The sequence below is a fragment of the Lissotriton vulgaris genome, chromosome 1_1, assembly GCF_964263255.1.
Source record: "Lissotriton vulgaris chromosome 1_1, aLisVul1.2, whole genome shotgun sequence".
NCBI lineage: Eukaryota > Metazoa > Chordata > Amphibia > Caudata > Salamandridae > Lissotriton > Lissotriton vulgaris.
In genome coordinates this window covers 98,809,674-98,832,157 of record NC_141685.1, presented here as the reverse complement: position 1 = coordinate 98,832,157, position 22,484 = coordinate 98,809,674, and the positions used below count along the sequence as shown (strand labels likewise).

Sequence of the window (22,484 nt, the reverse complement as noted above, 5' to 3'; positions counted from 1 at the left end):
GACAAAACGTGAAGGCAAGGAACTTCAACCCATAGAGACTGTAGCAAACATAAGAAGTAAGTCGCAGACAGCAGGGCGCACGGAGCTGAGTTTAATGGTCACTTGTAGGGACTCGAAGCATTGACAGCCGCACAAAGACACGAGTGGGCTGGAAGCTTCCCCGGGCGGGCACAGCGGAGCCCGAGACCGTCAGTGCAGGGGATCCGATCTGGGGGTGCGTGTCAGGGGGGAGGGAGGGGATACCGCAGAGGTTCATGGGCGAGGGGGGGGGGTCGGGGCTTTGGCACCAACAGAGGGGGGCAGAGGAGGACAATGCAGGCATAGCAACGGGGGCACCCGTGTGGAGGGGGGGGTGGGGGTCAGGGCATGGCTGGTGAGGGGGTAGGGGCATGGCTCGTTAGGGGGGCTGGCTCTCGGTGCTGAGGCTCAGTGCAGGGCTGCGGGGAGTCCATGGCAGAGACCAGATGGGGGGGGGGGGCGGTGAATGGAGAGCGGCACGGACAGGCGGTGATCCTCGGCAGACAGGACAGTGCCCTCAACACCCCCCCCCCCCCGCTCCTCGGTCGGGGGGGGGGGGGGGGAATTGGGGGTTCTGCTCGGAGCCTCGGGGAGGAGGGGAGCCGAGGCTCGGACCGGTCCACTCTGGCTCAAGGTTTGAATCTCGGCGCCTCGGCCTCCGGTGACCCTCGGCGGGCGGGCGGTGTCTGTGTCTCCCAGGGAGGGGGTCGCTCCAGGCCAGGCTACCCCGGGGGAGGGTTTACAAGGTAAGAAGAATGGAGTGAGGCGGTCAGAGTCCACGTGGACCCCCCACACCTGGAGGAGGCGGGGGAGCAGGCATCTAAAGCATTGTATACAAGGCGGGGGGGGGAGCCTTTCATCCTTCCGAGGCCGAGTGGGAACGTGACGGAGCAGCAGGGGGGGAGGGGGGGAGCGGCGGCCCCCGACGGTGAGGAGAGCGCGCGGGCTGACCCTGGCACGGAGCGCGTGACCCCGCGACCTCACCCTCACAGGTGCGTGGCCTGGATTTCACGTCATGACCCAGGGACCTATGAAAGGGGAAAAAACGCCCACGTCACTGGAAGGGGGAAGAGAAGAACCCGGAAGGAGCGGAGCACGAGGAAACGCCGAAGGTCGGCTGCCCACCGCTGACCCCAGAGACGAGAGGCCACGAGCCCAGCGTGCTGACGACCCCGGAGACGAGGGGCGCGCGAGGCCCACGCCGCCAGCTGACCCCAGAGGCGCGCGAGGCCGACGCAACGCTCCGCCACGTTCCTGCAGGCGCGCGGCCAACGCAGGTACGTGCCACCCTTTCAGAGGGGCCCGGGAGGGGTCACCCTCCATCACCCCCGGGGGTGCACCCCTGAACCCCCTCCTCTGTCGCGGGGCTCCCAGTGACTCTCTGAGGAGGAGTGACCTCCTCCAGGGATCCAGCTCGGGTCTGTCCCTCCCTCCGTCGTGTTTAAGGTCTCTCAAAAGTGCCCAGGTGTGTGCGCCTCTTAGTCGTCCGAGACTGTAACCCCGCCCGGATCCCCTCCACTTTCCCCTTTGTATTCCTTCTCCCTCTAGCCCTCAACTGCCACGCACTTTTTCCCCCGAAAGTGAACATTTAATGGTAAGGTTGGAGGTTTTTAAAATTGGGTTTTATTGCTAAAAGACATAACAATATTGTTGACTATCATATCAATTTGTCTTTTCTGTTCCTATTGCATCCTTCTTATTTTTTTTTCTAGTGTCCGAGTATTTATCTCATATATTTAAAAATTGTTATTGGCATTTGAAACAATACTTCCAATTTCACTGCCACGCTAGGCAGTGCAATATGAACAATCATACAACCATTTGTGACTGAGTTTTACCCCTCCTGCCTGTCACCTCCCCTGGTCCTCTGGGGGTTTCACGTGTCCCTTAGCAACTGGATAATTCTCCCGCTGCGTCACCCTTGTGTGGAGCACTCTCCTCTCATCTCACGCACCATATACATTGTTGTTTATCTCATTATCACTATCACTGAAGTCCAGGTTGAATATCACCAGACAGGACACTCACCAACACGTATGCCAGGTTCTCACCTTAAGGCATGGCGTGAATTCGGTTATGTTATGCATTTAAGGTATAAGTGAGAGTTTAAACAAATGTCCCTTGTGTCGTCTCTCTGTTTCCCTAATTTTGATTACAGGCTTGCACTTTCAAGCATTACATTGGTTGTCCTGATGATGATCCTTCATTCCTACAGGATCGAAACGCCGCCGACAGTAGATGTAGTTTAAACACCAGTTCCCCATTGTGTGATATAATTATGTTTTTACTACATGAGAAAAGCTAAGTTATTAGGTTTCATATGTACTAGCTTCTCACAAAAGAAAGATTGCCTGGTGAACCTTTAACCCTTTTTGTTTGTTTAGCCCTGTTGTATGCTGTGGATACAGGACTGTGTCCCACTTCATAATTCTTGTGTTTGATATTGCCTTGAATTATTTTCATTGATTAAATCCTAGGGTCCGGCTGGACACCTTACTTATTATAGTGCACATTGTGGCCTATAATTATTCATTAGCTGTCACATCCTCCTTTGTCAAGGACCGTTGTTTCAAGATAATACGAGTACCCTTGGTCCTTGCCTACCTAGCGGGTTCCCTTGTCTCTCCAATTAATATATTGGCAGAGACTGGTAGTTTTTTTTGGCGAGTTATATCTAAAGAGTGTGGCAGTGTGTTTCAATTTTCTCTGCAATGAGCACTGTGTAAGTGCTCATTCGAGCTGAGACCCTAGCAGAATCAGTGATGACTGCGTCAAAGTTGAGGACACTATCCAGAGTGCACTTTGCAGTTTTCGTGCTCTAGAGTGGCCTCACTTCATGTGAGGTACCGGGTTTTTAGGGACCCGGCGGTGCCAGGGGAACACCCAGAGACCTCTTGAGTTCTTCCTGTTTTGGCCCACAGAACCACAGAGTCTTCTAGGTGATGTCAAGGATCGAGTTTATTGGCTGCAACCAGTAACAGGTGTCCTAGAAGTACAACAGCGTGAAGCGCATGTAGGTTCTTAGGAGACTGCTCGTTTTTACTGAACCAGTGTTCTCTTTTTATACAAAATATTACCCTTCAGGCAAGAATTCTTCGTTTTTACAGTTTGTCATATAAATACTTCTACTACAAAGAAAAAGCAGAGTCATGATGGCAAGCCCATATTTTTGTTTGTCCAGTTTGTGATAGATTACCCAGCAAGGCCCAGAACTTCCATCAGATATCGATGAACCCTCAATAAAATCGGGCACCTCCTCCTTGTAAAACTAGTCATACAGAAGAAACAGGGACAGGTGTGTGTGAGATTAGCCTAGCTTGCATTCGATGAACGGTTTATGACATGTTGTGCCTCAATGCTAATCTCGCTCGGCCATTGGGATGAGAACTGCCCGAACAGGTTTGGCTTGAGGCAGTGGAGTCAGCTCGCCCAGGTCACAGAGGAGTCAGCAAAGGTGTACGTGTCCTTTCAGATCGACTTCGGCCTTGGTCATTTTGACTATGTAAGGGCAATCACAAGATGGATGCCGCTCACAAAATGGAACCCGGGGGTTCAAGACAGAAACTACGAGTTAAGGGTGATTTCGTCACTCAATCATGACGCAAATACACAGGTATAATGTCTAGCTCATTACCGGTCTGCCGATACCAAACTCGTTATGGTACGATGATATTTTCTGACACGAGTGTAGTGCTTCGGTACCATACAACAGCAGGGTCCAGAATTTTCAGTACCACAGCCCCTCCTTTTGCCCTTATATAGGCAATAACCTATACTCACGCTAATCTGAGTCCAGGTCTGTGTGCATAAAGTCATTGCGATGCTGCTGTGGCATCATCCTGTTACTTAGTTCATCTCTTGATACAGGCTTCCTTACACATGATGTAGCACAGAGGCCACATATTGCAGGAGCGCACTGTACACACAAGCAGAACAGAACAGAATGGCTAAGACCATCCCAATGAATATCAGAATCTTCCATCCCCAGGCAGAGATCAGTTTCCAGAACCACCCCATTAAGGACCAGTCTCCTTCATCCACATGAATGGACTCGGAAATCTTATGCAGTTTGAAGATGGCCTGGTATACTGTCTGAGCGTTATATGGGATGAAGATGCAGCAACTGGATTGGATCACTTTACATACCCCACCACGGTCTGCAAGTATGACATCTAAGGCAACCCTGTTCTGAAGGGTCATAAGGCGGTCCGACTGGAGCTCCGCAGTCAAGTTACTAAGGGCACCAGCCGTTTCGATCACGGCCGATTCAACTACCCTCGTCAATTGGCGAAGGTCCCTTTTGTTCACCATAGGCACCCAAAACTACAGAAAACCTTTCGCGAAATCGCCAAATTCTTGTTCCGCATTGTCGTCTTTACTCACAACACCCCTAACTGTCCTTGTCCGGTGGTAATCTGTCTCGGCCGTGTAGGTGGGTGGCAGCAGGAACGAGATAAAACATGTGCCCGAAAAGTCAGGGGGCAACCATGTGTATGCTCTATCATGGCAGACGAAGTAGGTACCTTTAGCCGCTAAGAACGAAGGGGAGGTCTGAGACGAGAAGACATAGGTCTCAGTACAGACACTCTTCCCTAGCTGAGCTCTGGGGTTTTTGCCATTTCCTTGCAGACATAGGTGACCTAGGTGGGGTACTATCCACATTGGGGAGGATTTCTTTGCTCGCTGGCTCTCACTTAAGGAAAGTCAATATTTTGTTACATTCCATCTACTGTAAGGCTTCAGTTCATCTCTGGGAATCGTTCTATACGTGTTGATATCTCTACTCATATTTCTAATTCTTGCCACTAGTGCCTTGTTGCTCGAGTTTCTTCCTGGGAAATATGGTTCCATGGAAAACAGGAACATTGTTTGAAATGCCCACAGAGAACCATGGCAGGACAAAATATGGGATGCCCTTATCTGTCGTGTGTGGCATAAGTCCACATACCCAACAATTTGTCGTGTTCATTACAGACTGGTGCTGGTGTAGGAGCTGAACGAATGAGTTATTTATGAATTCTAATCTTGCAGACTCGTGTTCAGGTAGGGGGGAAAAGAATGCTGGGAAACAGTAGGAGGAGGTGTGGGCTGTGTGGTGTGGGCAAATGATACTCGAAAGGTGAATAAAGCATAGCCCACCAAAAACATCATTATACTACACAACATGAAAATGCATATTATTAAAAATCGCGTTTTTGCCATCACAGTGCATATTCTCGTTTCAAAGTTCGTTGATCTGGCAGGTCTCTCCATCTGGGGAAACTCCATCCTCTAAGTTGCTGCCCGCGGTGGGAGATTGTTTCTGCTAAAGAGTGCTTCTGTCAGTTTAGGGCAACTCCCTCAGACCAACGAGAACTGTCGACCTAACCGTCTCCAGCTGCACTCCAAAGACTGTGGCAACCGCGGCCCTAGCAGCAGAACCGGATGGCAGTTCAAAAATCAAAAATCAGCAAGTTTCCTGGATGAGAGAGCTGCACAATCAAAAAGAAAAGTATTTATTTGTCCATAGTCATAGGTCTTGGCCTCAAGTTATAACGGTTTCGACCAGGGGCTGTGTGGTCTAAAAACAGGAGTTCAGGCTCAGTAGTGTCCAACTGCATTGACGGTGGCACAGATCCTTGTAGAATGTTATCGCTTTCTTTTTCAGAAGTAGTTCCTTTCAGACGTGCATCACTGAAGGGTAAGAAACGAGGCACAGTCTCAGTCTCAAAGTCAGCAATTCCCTCCTGGACCCATCGGTCATAGGGCAGAGGTAACGGGACCCTCTTGCAATGGGTCCTGTGGATCCAGTTCTTCTTTCCTTCCACTCGAACTGACAATCTTGTGGATAGGAGAACTAGGTGAGGGCCGGTCCATCAGGTCATTCCTCGTTCGCTGGAAATTTTTCACGAGGACATATGTTCCAGGATCGATAGGGTGTCCCGGAGCTTCAGAGGCCTGTGGCAGACTGTCGTAGACCTGTTGATGTAAAACACGCAATGTAGCCGTCAATTCATACAGATAGTCAAGCAGTACAGGATGCTCTATTTCACTAAACCTGGTGGGCCTTGGCACTCCCCATATGTTCGCCGGGCGGCCGAACACAATTTCATGTGGACTAAGTCCCAATCTAGAGTGAATAGTCATTATTGTGGATAGGAGCGCCAAGGGCAGAGCATCAGGCCATTTAAGACCTGTGCTTGCTTGAATCTTAGCCAATTTCAATTTTAACGTGCCGTTGTAGCACTCTACTAGTCCAGCTGATTGGGGGTGATTTGCAGCGTGGAACTTCTGGTGCATGCCTAGCCCTTCACACACTTTCTTCATCACTCGTCCCACAAATTCACTCCCATTATCACTCCAGACCATTCTAGGCATTCCAAACCTGGGGAAGAACTCTTTGACAAGGGCTTTAGCTGTGGATAAGGCAGTATTGTCCTTAAGGGGATATGCTTTGACCCACCTGGAAAAGGCACAAACAACATCGAGTACGTATTTCAGATTGTTGCACCTTTCCATGTGGATGAAATCTAGCTGCAAGACCTCGAACGGATACGTTGGAGGTGCAAAATGACCAGTTGGAGTTGGGGTTCCCTTACCAGAATTGTACTTCAGACACACCATACAGTTCTTGACCACATTCTCTGCACATTTAGGGATTCCGCTATTCTGCCATACTGGAGCCAACAACTTACAGATCCCTTTCACACTGATGTGAGCCATCCCATGAGCCATCGTCACCACAGCAAGCACATACGCATCGGGTAACAGCCATCTCTGATGTTCCGACAATTCAACCCAACAACCATTCGCATCCAGTTTACCCCTGCTTTCTCTCCATTCATTCACCTCTTTTTCTGTGGCTTCGGATTGGATAGACTTCACACTCTCGATCGTATCTGCACACATATCAACATCACCAATCCATCTCGCAGGGCCTGCAACATACATTCGGCTCATGACATTCCTTGCAGTTTCTTTTGCGACTTCATCTGCAAACGCGTTTCCACGACCAACATCATCTGTCACCTTTTTGTGTGCACTGCATTTCACAATCGCAACTTGTAATGGCAAGGTCAGTGACTCGAGAAGCTCATTTACTAACTGACTGTGTTGGATTTTTGTACCATGCGAAGTCAGGAACCCACGTTCACGCCACAATCGTCCAAAACTGTGAGCCACGCCAAAGGCGTATTGGCTGTCCGTGTACACATTCACCCGTTTTCCTTTTGCCAACACACATGCTCTTGTAAGTGCAATCAATTCTGCTGCTTGCGCGGAATTGTGTTGGATACGTGCAGCTTCAACAATCGTGTGCAGTGTTGTCACAGCATATGCCGCAGTCGTTTCACTATTTGGCAACTTGAAACATGAACCATCAACCCATAAGGTATCATTACATTCAGGAAGAGGAGTGTCCTGTAAGTCTATTCTCCCTTTTGTTTCTTCTTCTGTCCTAAAACAGCAGTCATGTTGTTCGACCTCATCTGTCTCTACTGGAATGGGCAAAACGTGGCTGGGTTGAGAGTGTGTCACACCTCTTAATGTGTACGTGACTCGCTAGCAGTGTCAGTTCATAACTTGACAGTCGAGCACTAGTTAAATGCTGTGTCCTTGTTCTGTTTAGCAAAATGTCTACTGCATGTGGGACCATGACAATTAGGGTATTATTCATTACTAGCCCAGCAGACTGTCGAATACAGACAGCTGCTGCCGCAGTGGCCCTCAAGCAACTTGGCAATGCCTTAGCTACCGGGTCTAGAGTTGCTGAAAAGTACGCACATGGACGCTGTTTGCCACCAAAAGGCTGTGTCAGAACTGATAATGCACGACCTTCCTTCTTGTGGACATACAACGTAAAAGGCTTACTGTAGTCGGGGGTACCCAACACAGGAGCCGAACACAATGCATCACGCAACTCGGAAAAACTTGTCTAACACTCTTCAGACCACGGAATGGGTTTCGGTGAATCCTAGCAAGTTAATGCCGCCAAAGGTTTGGCCAACAAGGAGAAATTTGGTATCCATTGTCTGCAATATGATGTAATGCCCAAGAAAGCACGCACTTCTCTCTCTGTTCTTGGGACACTCAATTTTGCAATTGCCTGTATTCTTTCTGGGGTCAGCTTTCTTCCCTCCTTCGATAAGATGTGACCTAAGTAGGTCACTTCTTGTCGACAATATTGTAATTTTGAAAGAGAGACTTTGTGGCGCAGATCACATAAATGACGCAACAACGACAAAGTGGCTTGCTTGCAAATCTCCTCAGCTTCTACAGCGACTAGTAAATTATCTGCGTACTGAATAAGCGTCGCGCCATCAGGTAGAACAATCGCGTCAAGCTGCGATTTCAGAGCCTGACTGAATATCGATGGACTTTCACAGTAGCCCTGAGGAGCGCTTTTGAAGCGGAAACTTCGGCCTCCTAAATTGAAGCCAAAAATATCCCTGCTCTCCTCCGCAATCTGGATGCTGAAGAAAGCATTCTTCAAGTCAATCACCGAGAATCAAGTGGCTGACGCTGGAACCATAGTCAATAAGGCAGTGATATTGGGAACAACTGGAAACTGTGGCACAACAATCTTGTTCACTTCTCTAAGATCAATCACAAACCTATAAACCGGTGGCTGGGAAGGATCAGTGCGCTTCAAAACCGGCAGAACAGGACTATTTCAAATGTTGCCGGTTGTCTCTTCAATGACATCTTTCTCAATCAGACCATAAATTATTGCTAACAACGCCTTTTCTCCTTCACTAGAAATCTTGTATTGGGGAATACGTGGCAGTCTAACATTAGCTTTCAATGTTATAACATATGGCGCTATTTCCAAAAGACCCACATCATTGGATCCAGTAGCCCAAAGTATCTGGAAGAGAAGAAAATTCTGTTGGAAGCTTTTCCCTCGACAAATACATTGGAGAAACCGCTTTCTTGCCCACAGTAAGTTGTACTCCCGAAGGAGAACAGTACAAAGTCGCTTATAATCTCTTTAACAGATCCAATCCAAACAAGTTTTCACCACAACCTGTGGTAAGAATGAGAGGTGCTTCTAATTCACATGGTCCAACCGAAAGAGACAAAGGACTAGAGATCGGGTTCCTAACCGGGGCACCAGAAAAACCTACTGAAACATTCATTTCGCCAGACAAAGGTGTGCCAGGAAGTTTTGAGTGCATAATAGAACTCTTTGTAGCACCAGTATCCAACAGAAAAGGCTCTGACACACCTGATGAAATCACCTCAACATGAGGTCCATTCTGATCTACTGGAACAGAAACAACTCCCTCTCTTTGTCCATGGCTGTCCTAGCAATCATTACCCTCATTCTCGTTCTCTGCATAGTAGTCCTCAGCATAGTACTGAGCTGTCCTAGAAGACGCATTATTCTGTTGGTCAGAACTGTTCATAGAATTCTGAGGCGGAAAGGGACGAGCGTTTTGGGGGAAATTTCCACGGCCCCTACCTCTAGGAGCTTGTTGAACACCTCGACCTCTCACACCAGAAACACCATTCATGCGCTGTAACAAAACCGGGCAATTAACCTTGAAATGACCCTGCTATTTGCAGTACGCACATTGGTTCGGACCATACGGTAAACGCTGTTGAGAAGACTCGTTTCTTTGCGAGTTTCTCGAATACTGTTGGGGTTGCTGAAAATCGTGCTGACTAGTAGTACGATATTTAACAACAAGGGGTGGTGATGGACAGAGTTTCTGAATTAAGCAGAATACTCTCACCCAGTCAAGAGATCAGGGCTAGATCCAACACCGTTTTTTAGCTCACTGCACCATCCCAGCTCAGAACCTGGCTATATGCAAAGTTCCCATGATGCACTGGGCCAGGGACAGACTGATTTGCATATAGCCAGGTTCTGAGCTGGGATGGTGCAGTGAGATAAATAATGGTGATGGATCAAGCCCTGATCTTTGGACTGGGTAAGAGTGGTCTGCTTAATTCAGACACTCTGTTCATCACCACCCCTTTTTCTGAATCGTTTTTGGCCACTATAGGTGTGGCAGGGTATACTCAGACATGAGTCCCTTTCTCACTGCACCATCAGGATTCAAGCAAGCCGGGCCGAAGAAGGCTGAAATGCCAGAAACCGACCCTACTCTGCTCACGGCGCTCAGCTGATCACTAGCTGGCGCGCTCTCTCCTCGTCTCAAAAGCGGCCGCCATCAGAGCCGGCGTGCGCGCTGACCACGCCCCCTAGAGGCCACACCCCCTTACCACGCCCCCTAGAGGCCTGGCCACGCCCCCTTACCCCCGGGATAAATGTGCATCTGGAGGAAGCGCAGCGGACGAGCGCAGCGGGAGCGCCGTTTGCGCGCCGAAGGCGCGCCTAAGGCAAGCCCGTCTGCGCCCGTCATCGCCAAGACATCGCCTCTCGCCAGTCCCCCTGCACAAAATCCCACACCTCGAATCAGCTATGATAGAGACCGGCTCCTTGCTCTAAACGCCAAAACGAGATGCAACAAGCTCGACGGCTTACTCGGACGAACTACGCTTCAGTGTGAAGCCTGTAATTTTGTTACGCCCCTACCCAGCCTGGTAAGTGCTACAGCAGCGATACCTAAGCTGCCCTCCCTCCGGGTTCTGCAATTGAATGTGAGATCCCTTGCAAAGCACCATGCAGAAGTCAACACTCTCATTATGGAAGAAAATCCAGACATTCTATTTATATGTGAAACCTGGCTCCATAACGACCAAACCAACATTTTAAATCTCACGCTGCCCAACGGCTTCTCTATGAAACTGGTCAATAGAGACTCTAGAGGCGGCGGAATAGCCGCTATATACCGAACCGAATACAACTGTTCCTTCACCAAGGAGGAAATCTGGGGCTGCGAATGCGCACGCTTCAAGATTGCCACTTGCCCGCAATTCACTCTCTCTGGCCTCTACATCTACCGGCCTCCTGGTCCCTCCGCCAGATTTATTGAGGAACTCTTGGAACTCGCGCATACTTTGGCAGTCTCCTCCCCCAACTTCACCATCTTGGGTGATCTCAATCTTCACTTTGACTCCACCACCGACCCCACAATCAAAAACCTGCTAGCCGACATCACGGCCTTGCAGCTAACCCCTTTGGTTCACTCCCCCACTCACACTGCGGGGCACATACTGGATCCCGTGTTCTCTAATTTATCAGACATCACGGTTGACCCCCCTAAACCCATGGGCTGGACTGATCACTTTCTTGTTAAAATAAGTGTTCTGACAAAAAAACTGCCCCCAAAAGCCAAGACTAACTCCAGTCACAAACGACCATGGCACAAACTCATCTCCAGTGACCTCATCAACCACCTAGGAGAATTCCACCTCCCCGATGACAATAGGGACATTAATACAGTCTATGCCGCCTTCCACGAATGGATTGTCACAGGGCTTGATGCCTTAATTCCACATAAATGGACAAAAACCCGCAGTACCCCATCTAACCCATGGTACAATGACTCACTTAAAAAGTTACGGAAAGAGTGCAAAAAAGCCGAACGCGTGTGGAGGAAAGAATACTTAGACGCTAACAAAACCCTCTATCTATCTAAACTCCGCACCTACCACAAGGCGATTCGCACTACCCGAGCCTCCTTCTACGCTAAGGAAATCGAACGCAGCTCCAACCCCACCAAAACCATCTTCAGCTTAGTCCAAAATCTCCAAAAAACTCCCAATCCAGGCACCTGCATCACCTCCCTGAAACAATGCGAGGACCTAGCCACCTTTTTTACTGAAAAGGTCAGGAAGATCTACGCGTCCTTTCCACAAGACGATGCTACGCCCATTTACACCCCCCAATCGATGGCGGAGACTTCTAAACTGCTAAGAATACCCGACGTATCCATCGACGACCTCTCTAAACTATGCAGACAGGTCAAGTCTGGCTCCCCTGCAGACCCCATGCGTCCGTCCAAATTCTTGGAATCTCTTGACTTCTTTCTCCCCTCGCTTGCCAAACTACTCAATCTCTCCTTTTCCTCAGCGGTGGTCCCCTCCTGCTGGAAATCTGCGTGGGTCTCGCCCATCATCAAAAAACCCACACTGGACCCCACTAAACCAGAAAACTTCCGGCCCATTTCCCTGCTCCCCTGGACGTCAAAACTGGCTGAAGCTCATGTCAACAAAATACTATCCTACCACATGCAGCAAAACCATGTCCTGGACCCTTCCCAAAACGGCTTCAGGCCAGGTCACAGCACTGAGTCGGCTCTGCTGACCACTACGGAGCACCTTCGAGGCATCCTAGACGCCGGTCAAAGCGCCGCGCTGATCCTGCTGGATCTCAGCGCGGCCTTTGACACGGTCTCACACAACATCCTGCTGAAACGACTCGAAGCCGTTGGGATTGGCGAATCAGCCCATGAATGGTTCCAGTCCTTCTTAGAAGACAGGTCCTTTCAAGTTTCAGCCCCCCCCTACATCTCTCAACCCCAATCCATCCGGCAAGGGGTCCCCCAAGGATCGGCGTCAGCCCATCCCTTTTCAACTTATACGTTCAGCCTCTCGCATTGGTAGCAAAAGAGTGGGATCTCACGCTGGTATCCTACGCTGATGACACTCAGCTGGTCATCACACTCTCAGAAGGTCCCTCACCTTCAGCAACCAAATTCAGAGAGGGCCTCGCGGCAGTCGCACAGTGGATGACACTCAACTGCCTTCAGCTTAACGCCGGAAAAACGGAGGTCCTCCTCCTGGGAAAAAACCCCTCCCTCTGGAACCATCACTGGTGGCCCTCTGTGCTTGGCCCCACCCCCGTGCCAAAAGAAGTCGTCAAAAACCTTGGTGTCTGGCTCGACCCCTCACTTAGCTTTCAGTCCCACACCAAGAAAGTGGCATCCACGTGTGTGGGTCTCATGAGGAGCCTTTACCCCATACTCGGATTTTTTGACGCGAAGACCCGCCAACTCATTATGCAAGCCATGATTCTTGCCCGGCTGGACTACGCTAATGTCCTGCTCTTGGGGGCAAACAAAGCTGAACTAGCAAGACTGCAGCGAATCCAGAACTCGGCCGCCAGAGCAGTGGTAGGGCTCCCACGCAGGTGCTCTGCCAGAGTCACCATTCGAAATTTGCACTGGCTGCCAATCGAATCACGGATCCAATTCAAAACACTGACTATGGCATTTAAAATCCTCAAGTCGGACTGCCCTGAACTCCTGCGCCCACTCCTGGTACCATACACGCCCCAGCGCAACCTGCGCTCTCTGGGACAACACCTCGTGATGGTCCCCCGCACTAAGCTCTGCAGACAGGGTGGACGCTCCTTTAAGGTCCTAGGAGCTAAGCTTTGGAACTCCCTACCTCCGCACATCCGCGCCCTTTCCAATCTGATTGCTTTCCGAAAAGCACTCAAAACCCATCTTTTCACTGTCATCTAATCCTTAACAAATAAATAACATTAACATTAACATTAACATTGTCTCTTTTCTGGTGAAGAATTGGCTTGGTAGTTTAGTCTGCCCTGTTCCCATGATGCACTGGGCCAGGGACAGACTGATTTGCATATAGCCAGGTTCTGAGCTGGGATGGTGCAGTGAGATAAATAACGGTGATGGATCAAGCCCTGATCTTTGGACTGGGTAAGAGTGGTCTGCTTAATTCAGACACTCTGTTCATCACCACCCCTTTTTCTGAATCGTTTTTGGCCACTATAGGTGTGGCAGGGTATACTCAGACATGAGTCCCTTTCTCACTGCACCATCAGGATTCAAGCAAGCCGGGCCGAAGAAGGCTGAAATGCCAGAAACCGGTCCCCGGTAGCTTGTCTCCTTTCTGGTGAAGAATTGGCTTGGTAGTTTAGTCTGCCCTGTTCCCATGATGCACTGGGCCAGGGACAGACTGATTTGCATATAGCCAGGTTCTGAGCTGGGATGGTGCAGTGAGATAAATAACGGTGATGGATCAAGCCCTGATCTTTGGACTGGGTAAGAGTGGTCTGCTTAATTCAGACACTCTGTTCATCACCACCCCTTTTCTGAATCGTTTTTGGCCACTATAGGTGTGGCAGGGTATACTCAGACATGAGTCCCTTTCTCACTGCACCATCAGGATTCAAGCAAGCCGGGCCGAAGAAGGCTGAAATGCCAGAAACCGGTCCCCGGTAGCTTGTCTCCTTTCTGGTGAAGAATTGGCTTGGTAGTTTAGTCTGCCCTGTTCCCATGATGCACTGGGCCAGGGACAGACTGATTTGCATATAGCCAGGTTCTGAGCTGGGATGGTGCAGTGAGATAAATAACGGTGATGTATCAAGCCCTGATCTTTGGACTGGGTAAGAGTGGTCTGCTTAATTCAGACACTCTGTTCATCACCACCCCTTTTTCTGAATCGTTTTTGGCCACTATAGGTGTGGTAGGGTATACTCAGACATGAGTCCCTTTCTCACTGCACCATCAGGATTCAAGCAAGCCAGGCCGAAGAAGGCTGAAATGCCAGAAACCGGTCCCCGGTAGCTTGTCTCCTTTCTGGTGAAGAATTGGCTTGGTAGTTTTGTCTGCCCTGTTCCCATGATGCACTAGGCCAGGGACAGACTGATTTGCATTTAGCCAGGTTCAGAGCTGGGAGGGTGCAGTGAGATAAATAACGGTGATGGATCAAGCCCTGATCTTTGGACTGGGTGAGAGTGGTCTGCTTAATTCAGAAACTCTGTTCATCACCACCCCTTTTTCTGAATCGACTAGTAGTACGAGGCGGATAAGATTGCTGGAGAAGGACTTTATTTTTCAATTCTTTAGTCTTTTTATCTGCCTTCTCTAGCTCATCTTTGCGTCTATTCTCATAGTACTGGGCTGTGGCTAGTATCTGCTGACGTGGAAACAGCCCAAGCACTCTCAGAATCCTTCAACTTGTTGCATAATTCAGGAAGTAGATTATGTACAAATTTGTCGACAAACAATCTCTGGCCACCCTCAGTAGCCATATCCTGACCACTATGATCGACGTAAGTCTCTTCGAACCGCGTGAAAAAGTCAGACACATTCTCATCTTTCTTCTGTTTGCATGCAGACAACTTGTCCCAATTCACACGTAATTCGGGCATCAGAGTCTTCATATACGTTATAATTCTACCAGGAAGTTCCGCTACTAAAGGCTCGGGCTTAGAGCCACCAACTTGTCTCGCATCAGCAGTAGCAATATTAACCCATGTATCACCTAACTCTTGGTCATGATCTGCATGACAAATCTTTCCCCATAAAGGCTGTGGAACAACATTTCCAAATAACATGTCTATGTCGGCTAAATTCATGATACAGGAGCTTGCAGTCTGTGAGAATTCCTTATAATACCCTGCAGTATTTTTACGGGGATCAGGTAATGTCTGTTTGAGCGCTAAAACCTCAGATCTTTTCCAAGGAACATGTACCCATACACGCTGAAAATGCGGCGGAATGGCTGGATTCGCATTTGCATCACCTTCCCTCCAAACTGGGGGAACCTCTCTCATGGGATACTGTCGCGCCTTTTTCCTACCTGGCATGTCATGCTCAGACGGTGATCGAGAATTGCTTCCCTTACTCCTATAAGACAATAACATCTCAATCGCTTGTTCAACGTCGGCACTCACGATCATACCTTTTCCGAACTTGAACCGCATACGGAATAATTTAGACATGTCGTACTTTGGATCATTTCCCTCCAAATCTTCACAGAGGAAGATACACATTTGTTCAAAAACATATCTCTGTGTAGATGCTTCCCACTGACGGAAGACATCCATGACGGACTGAACGTCATACTTTACAGTGTTGGTAACTCAGTTACGCGCTAACTCATTCAGTACTTCTCTCTCTTGATAGTCAGGCAGTCGACTCCGCAACAGTCTACGTTCTGTTATAGGTGTCGTATTAGGCGACCCAAAGAAAGGTGAGAAAAGACCAGTGACAGTGTTTGCTACTCTCTGTCGAACAGAAGGAGAAGTTGACGGAAGGGTAGAAACGTCAGAAAAGACAGGCTGATGTAGAGCAGAAGTGGAGGCAGTAGCAGAGGCAGTATTAGGATAAGCAGTTGGAGCAGTAGGCGAAGTCGTAGAAAAAGTGGATGGAGTATGTAGCAAAGGCGGCGGACCTTGAGAGGGCTGCGCCGGAGGCGTAGAAACCAGCTGAAGAGGAGCTGGTCGTTGTGGAGGAACTGGTGTTTGTGTGGCGGGGCGTTGTATAACAAAGCGTTGCGGGGGTGCAGTAGCATTTTGTGCATAGGGGGGTGGCGAACTTAACAAATGCGACATTAGGGGATCTTTTTCAAGCTCTTTTGCTGCTTCCTGCTGAAGATGCGGCAAAACTGGGTAGCATTTATCTATTACCATTTTACGTTGCCTGTGCAACTGCTCACTCATCTGTTCTTCTTCATTGTCTTTATACTGCATAGCAGCTTGCATTATCGAGATACCCCTTTCTCTCTTATTTTTCTTCGCTAATTTAATTTCTTTTTGTTTGGCCTCCTTACGCCATAGGCGAAAGGAGTTCAACATCGCCGGCCGGGCTTTCTTCTTAAAAAGTTTAACTTCTAGATTATCCAGGATTTCCGTATCAAAGCTACCATATTGGGGCCATTTTAAAACACCATCTTTTCTGGTGTATTTGATCCACACTTCATTGTATGTGATAGGGCCTACTCCATGTTTCACATATAATTCATATGTCGGAGTTCCAATCGGAGGAACCGGACACGAGTCCTCCAATCGGGAGTCCTTACTACAACCAAGACAAAACAAATTTCCAAGTCTGCTAAGACCAGGCATCGTCGCTCTCTAGTCTAGCTTCAAACTTCAAAGGATTATCGATTATGATATTTCTCGTGAATACACGAGTCCTTCGGCTTTGGCGCTTGCAAGTTCCAAATCAAAGCGTATCCGAAGGATACCAAACTAAGAACCAAACTAAGGACTGGGAGACGCTCCACTTATACTTAACTGAAGTATCGATGATCGATGACGTCACTAGAAGACTCGTCTACGGTTTCGCTTTACCAATCGTCAATGGGTCCAAAACAGGGCGATAGTCAGGGCAGCAGTCCTTCGTAGCCATCCGGACGCGGGGAACCTCGCAGCAAAGACCTTCGGAACCACGTCCACATACAGGGGTCGCTAAAGTGGCTGGCCGTCCTCTGGAATTTTCACACGAATCTCCTCACGAACATTTGGCTTGGACCGACACCGCTTGATACCGGCCCGAGTTGGGCGCCAACTGAGGTACCGGGTTTTTAGGGACCCAGCGGTGCCAGGGGAACACCCAAAGACCTCTTGAGTTCTTCCTGTTTTGGCCCACAGAACCACAGAGTCTTCTAGGTGATGTCAAGGATCGAGTTTATTGGCTGCAACCAGTAACAGGTGTCCTAGAAGTACAACAGCGTGAAGCGCATGTAGGTTCTTAGGAGACTGCTCGTTTTTACAGAACCAGTCGTCTCTTTTTATACAAAATATTACCCTTCAGGCAAGAATTCTTAGTTTTTACAGTTTGTCATATAAATACTTCTACTACAAAGAAAAAGCAGAGTCATGATGGCAAGCCCATATTTTCGTTTGTCCAGTTTGTGATAGATTACCCAGCAAGGCCCAGAACTTCCATCAGATATCGATGAACCCTCAATAAAATCGGGCACCTCCTCCGTGTAAAACTAGTCATAAAGAAGAAACAGGGACAGGCGTGTGTGAGATTAGCGTAGCTTGTATGCGATGAACGGTTTATGACATGTTGTGCCTCGATGCTAATCTCGCTCGGCCATTGGGATGAGAACTGCCCGAACAGGTTTGGCTTGAGGCAGTGAAGTCAGCTCGCCCAGGTCACAGAGGAGTCAGCAAAGGTGTACGTGTCCATTCAGATCGACTTCGGCCTGGGTCATTTTGACTATGTAAGGGCAATCACAAGATGGATGCCGCTCACAAAATGGAACCCGAGGGTTCAAGACAGAAACTACGATTTAAGGGTGATTTCGTCACTCAATCATGACGCAAATTCACAGGTATAATGTCTGGATCATTACCGGTCTGCCGATACCAAACTCGTTATGGTACGATTATATTTTCTGACACGAGTATAGTGCTTCGGTACCATACAACAGCAGGGTCCAGAATTTTCAGTACCACACATGTCAAGCATAACTCTTGGATTCATAACTCTGCACATGGGCGGCGTCTCCTCTGAGCCAACGCACGTCTTTTGAAGAAGCTGGACTGTATTTTGCCGGTGAGTGGGGGGGCACTTTTATTTGTGTTTCTTGTGCACTCACGATGCAATTTGATTCATGGCAGTTGAACCGCTGCATTTTAAACATGTCACGAGCCTCTCTACAGGCACACCGTTACCGGTCACAGTCTTACCGGTCTCGTGATGCCTCCATCTTCTCTGACGTCCCGGCATTTCTGGATTCCAGCTGCCTATCAACGGGTTAGTGCACAAACGTGCCTTGAGCCACCCGGCGCCGCGTCAAGTCGTGCCACCATTTTGTGTTTATTGTACAATGCCTCAGATTGCCGGTCATGTTTGTTGTACTTGGTTCTGTTTGGCGATCACGGAAAAGACGTTTTGCCAAACGCTGGGCTGTCTGCCTTCCGAGCCGCACGAGTTTGGCCAGCATGGTCAGTGTTACATTTTCTTCAAGATGCGGACAGTTTTGGCAATGTATCTGTTGGAGAGGGAGCGGAGCACTGGAACTCTCGACTTTTCTTCAGATATCACATCTCCTAGACTGCCTGATACTTCTTATGTGTGGCAAGATTCAGCGTTAACTGCGGACAGCTGGATGCAGACCTCGGGTGAGAGACCGCTCACCGGTGCACAAATCTTTTATTTATTTCTTTTGAAGTGCTTAGCATTGTTTTGACTGCGCGCTGGTTTGGGCATAATCTTTTCTTTGGGTTGCATTATCTTTGTGGAGATTTATGGTGTGTTTGCCCTATTGTGTGTATTTGAGCTTTGTACTGCTTTTACAGCTACAAATGAAAATATGCTTAAATCACATTTTAGACTGCTTCCTATTTCACTTGGGCTGAGCATTCAGACACAGAATGAAATAAACCGCAGCTTAGATTGCCGAACATTTTTGCACAGCCAATTCATGGTTAATGTAACCATCAGAAACTCCTCATACTTTCAATTGATATAAATGAGAAATAATGCAATGTGACCCACATGCTTCTATTTTTTGTGGTTTATAAACATATTAATTTCTATCAGACTTTCACATTAAATAGTGAATCGGTTAAGTGTTGGAAGTGTAAAAAATGGGGATTCAATTAATTCTTCATGTCAATGCTTTTCAAAGAAAATAGCCACCAAACAATATAAAGTGGACTGTAAGTAGCTTCATTTGCTTCTAAAAAAAGGAAAAAAGGTTACATACAATTAAAAAGGTCATTGCATTCAGGCATTATGGTTTCTGATGGGTATGCTTCTTTAAAATCACTATCCTCTGTGTTGCTAGATAGGATACAATTACTGAAGTGTGTTTAATATGCTAAGTGTGTTTTACGGCTGCAGTACCGCCGCCTGTCTACGGGGGCAAACCTGAGCAAAAAAATAAACACACTTGGTGAAACACAGGTCCCCACAAGGCAATTTTTTAAAAAGTTGTAAAAATTGGCACAGATGCTTTTGAAGTCATTTCCAATCATTTAGAAGACATTACCTTGTGGGGACTTGGGTTCAAGTCCCCACAGTGCAATCAAGTCCCCACAGCGTGAGTGTGTTATCATACTCAAGTCCCCACAAGGATAGTAACACAAACCCACACACACACCCGCACACACACACACACCCGCACACACACACACACACCTGCACACACACAACCGCACACACACACACCCGCACACACACACACCCGCACACACACACACCCGCACACACACACACCCGCACACACACACCCGCACACACACACCCGCACACACACACCCGCGCACTCACACAACCGCGCACTCACACAACCGCTCACTCACACAACCGCGCACTCACACAACCGCACACACACACACCCGCACACCCCCCGCACACACACACACAACCGCGCACACACACAACCGCACACACACACAATCACACACACAATCACACAACCACACACACAACCAGACAAACAACCACACACTCAACCACACACTCTTCTATCGGGGGGCCCTGGTGCTGAGCTGGGCTCTTCTATCCGGGGGCCTCTGGGGCTGAGCTGGGCTCTTCTATCCGGGGGCCTCTGGGGCTGAGCTGGGCTCTTCTATCGATGGGCCCTGGTGCTGAGCTGGGCTCTTCTATCCGTGGGCCTCTGGGGCTCAGCTGGGCTCTTCTAACCTGGGGCCCCTGGGGCTGAGCTGGGCTCTTCTATCTGGGGGCTCCTGGGGCTGAGCTGTGCTCTTCTATCCGGGCCCCTGGGACTGAGCTGGTCTATTCTATCCGGTGGCTCCTGGGGAGGGCTGGGCTCTTCTATCCGGAGCTGAGCTGGGCTCTACTATCCAGGCCCCCAGGGGCTAAGCTATACTCTTCTATCCGGGGCCCCTGGGGCTGAGCTGTGCTCTTCTATCGGAGGCCCCTTTGGCTGAGCAAGTCTATTCTATCTGGGGGCCCTGGAGCTGAACTGGGCCCTTCTATCCGGGGGCCTCAGGGGCTGAGCAGGGCTATTCTATCTGGGGCCCCTGGGGCTGAGCGGGGCTCTTTTATCCGCGGGTCCCTGGGGCTCAGCTGGGCTCTTCTATCTGGGGGCCCTGGTGCAGAGCTGGGATCTTCTATCCTGGGGCCTCTGGGGCTGACCTGGGCTCTTCTATCCGGGGGCCCCTCGGGCTGAGCTGGGCTCTTCTATGCGGGGGTCCCTGGGGCTGAGCTGGGCTCTTCTATCGGGGGCCCTCGTGCTGAGATGGGCTCTTCTATCCGGGGGCCTCTGGGGCTGAGCTGGGCTCTTCTATGCGGGGGTCCCTGGGGCTGAGCTGGGCTCTTCTATCTGGGGGCTCCTGGGGCTGAGCTGTGCTCTTCTATCCGGGGCCCCTGGGACTGAGCTGGTCTATTCTATCCGGTGGCTCCTGGGGAGGGCTGGGCTCTTCTATCCGGAGCTGAGCTGGGCTTTCTATCCAGAGCCCCTGGGCTCTTCTATCCAGGGCCCCTGGGGCTAAGCTATACTTTTCTATCCGGGGCCCCTGGGGCTGAGCTGGGCTCTTCTATCTGGGGGCCTCTGGGGGGCTGGGCTCTTCTATCTGGGGGCCCTGGTGCTGAGCTGGACTCTTCTATCTGGGGGGCTCTGGGGCTGAGCTGCGCTCTTCTATCCGGGGGCCCCTGGGACTGAGCTGGTCTATTCTATCCGGGGGCCCCTGGGGAAGGGCTGGGCTCTTCTATCCGGGGGCCTCAGGGGCTGAGCTGGGTTTTTCAATCTTGGGCCCCTGATGCTGAGCGAGGCTCTTTTATCCGGTGCCCCTGCGGCTGAGCTGGGCTTTTCAATCCGGGGCCTCTGGGCTGAGCTGGGATCTTCTATCCGGGGGCCCCTGGGGAGGGATGGGCTCTTCTATCCGGGGGACCCTGGGGCTGAGCTGTGCTCTTCTATCCGGGGCCCCTTGGGCGGAGCTAGTCTATTCTATCTGGGGGCCCTGGAGCTGAGCTGGGCACTTCTATCCGGGGGCCTCAGGCACTGAGCAGGGCTTTTCTTTCTGGGGCCCCTGGGGCTGAGCGGGGCTCTTTTATCCGCGGGCCCCTTGGCCTGAGCTGGGCTCTTCTATCTGGGGCCCCTGGGGCCCCTAAGGCCCTTCTATCTGGGGGCCTTAGGGGCTGAGCAGGGCTTTTCTACCTGGGGCCCCTGGGGCTGAGCGGGGCTCTTTTATCCGCGGGCCCCTGGGGCTGAGCGGGGCTCTTATATCTGGGGGCCCTGGTGCAGAGCTGGGATCTTCTATCCTGGGGCCTCTCGGGCTGAACTGGGCTCTTCTATCTGGGGGGCCCCTGGGACTGAGCTGGGCTCTTCTATCTGGAGGCCCCTGGGGCTGAGCTGGGCTCTTCTATCCGGTGGCCCCTGGGACTGAGCTGGGCTCTTCTATCTGGGGGCCCCTGGGGCTGAGCTGGGCTCTTCTATCTGGGGGGCCTGATTCTGAGCTGGGCCCTTCTATCCGGGGGCCTCAGGGGCTGAGCTGGGTTTTTCAATCTGGGGCCCCTGATGCTGAGCGAGGCTCTTTTATCCGGTGCCCCTGGGGCTGAGCTGGGCTTTTCAATCCGGGGTCCCTGGGCTGAGCTGGGATCTTCTATCCGGGGGCCCTGGGGCTGAGTTGGGCTCTTCTATTCAGGGGGCCCCTGGGCTGAGCTGGGATCTTCTATCCGGGGGCCCTGGGGCTGAGTTGGGCCCCTGGGGCTAAGCTGGGCTCTATCTGGGGGCCCCTGGGGCTGAGCTGGGCTCTTCTATTCGGGGGCCCCTGGGGGCTGAGCTGGGCTTTTCTATCTGGGGCCTCTGGGGCTGAGCTGGCTCTTCTATCGGGGGCCCCTGGGGCCAAACTGGGCACTTCTATCCAGGGCCCCTGGGGCTGAGCTGGGCCT

At 50.3% G+C, this 22,484-nt stretch overlaps 1 protein-coding gene across 1 annotated transcript in view; it reads left to right on the top strand.

Moving 5' to 3' along the window:
- The first annotated feature begins 1,077 nt into the window (after positions 1-1,077).
- The window catches only part of LOC147737566 (uncharacterized), a 77,884-nt gene continuing 56,477 nt past the window's right edge, over positions 1,078-22,484 (top strand). The window contains exon 1 of the mRNA XM_086936472.1: positions 1,078-1,295. The gene's annotated coding sequence lies outside the window, so the exon portion shown is untranslated. The remainder of the gene's footprint in view (positions 1,296-22,484) is intronic.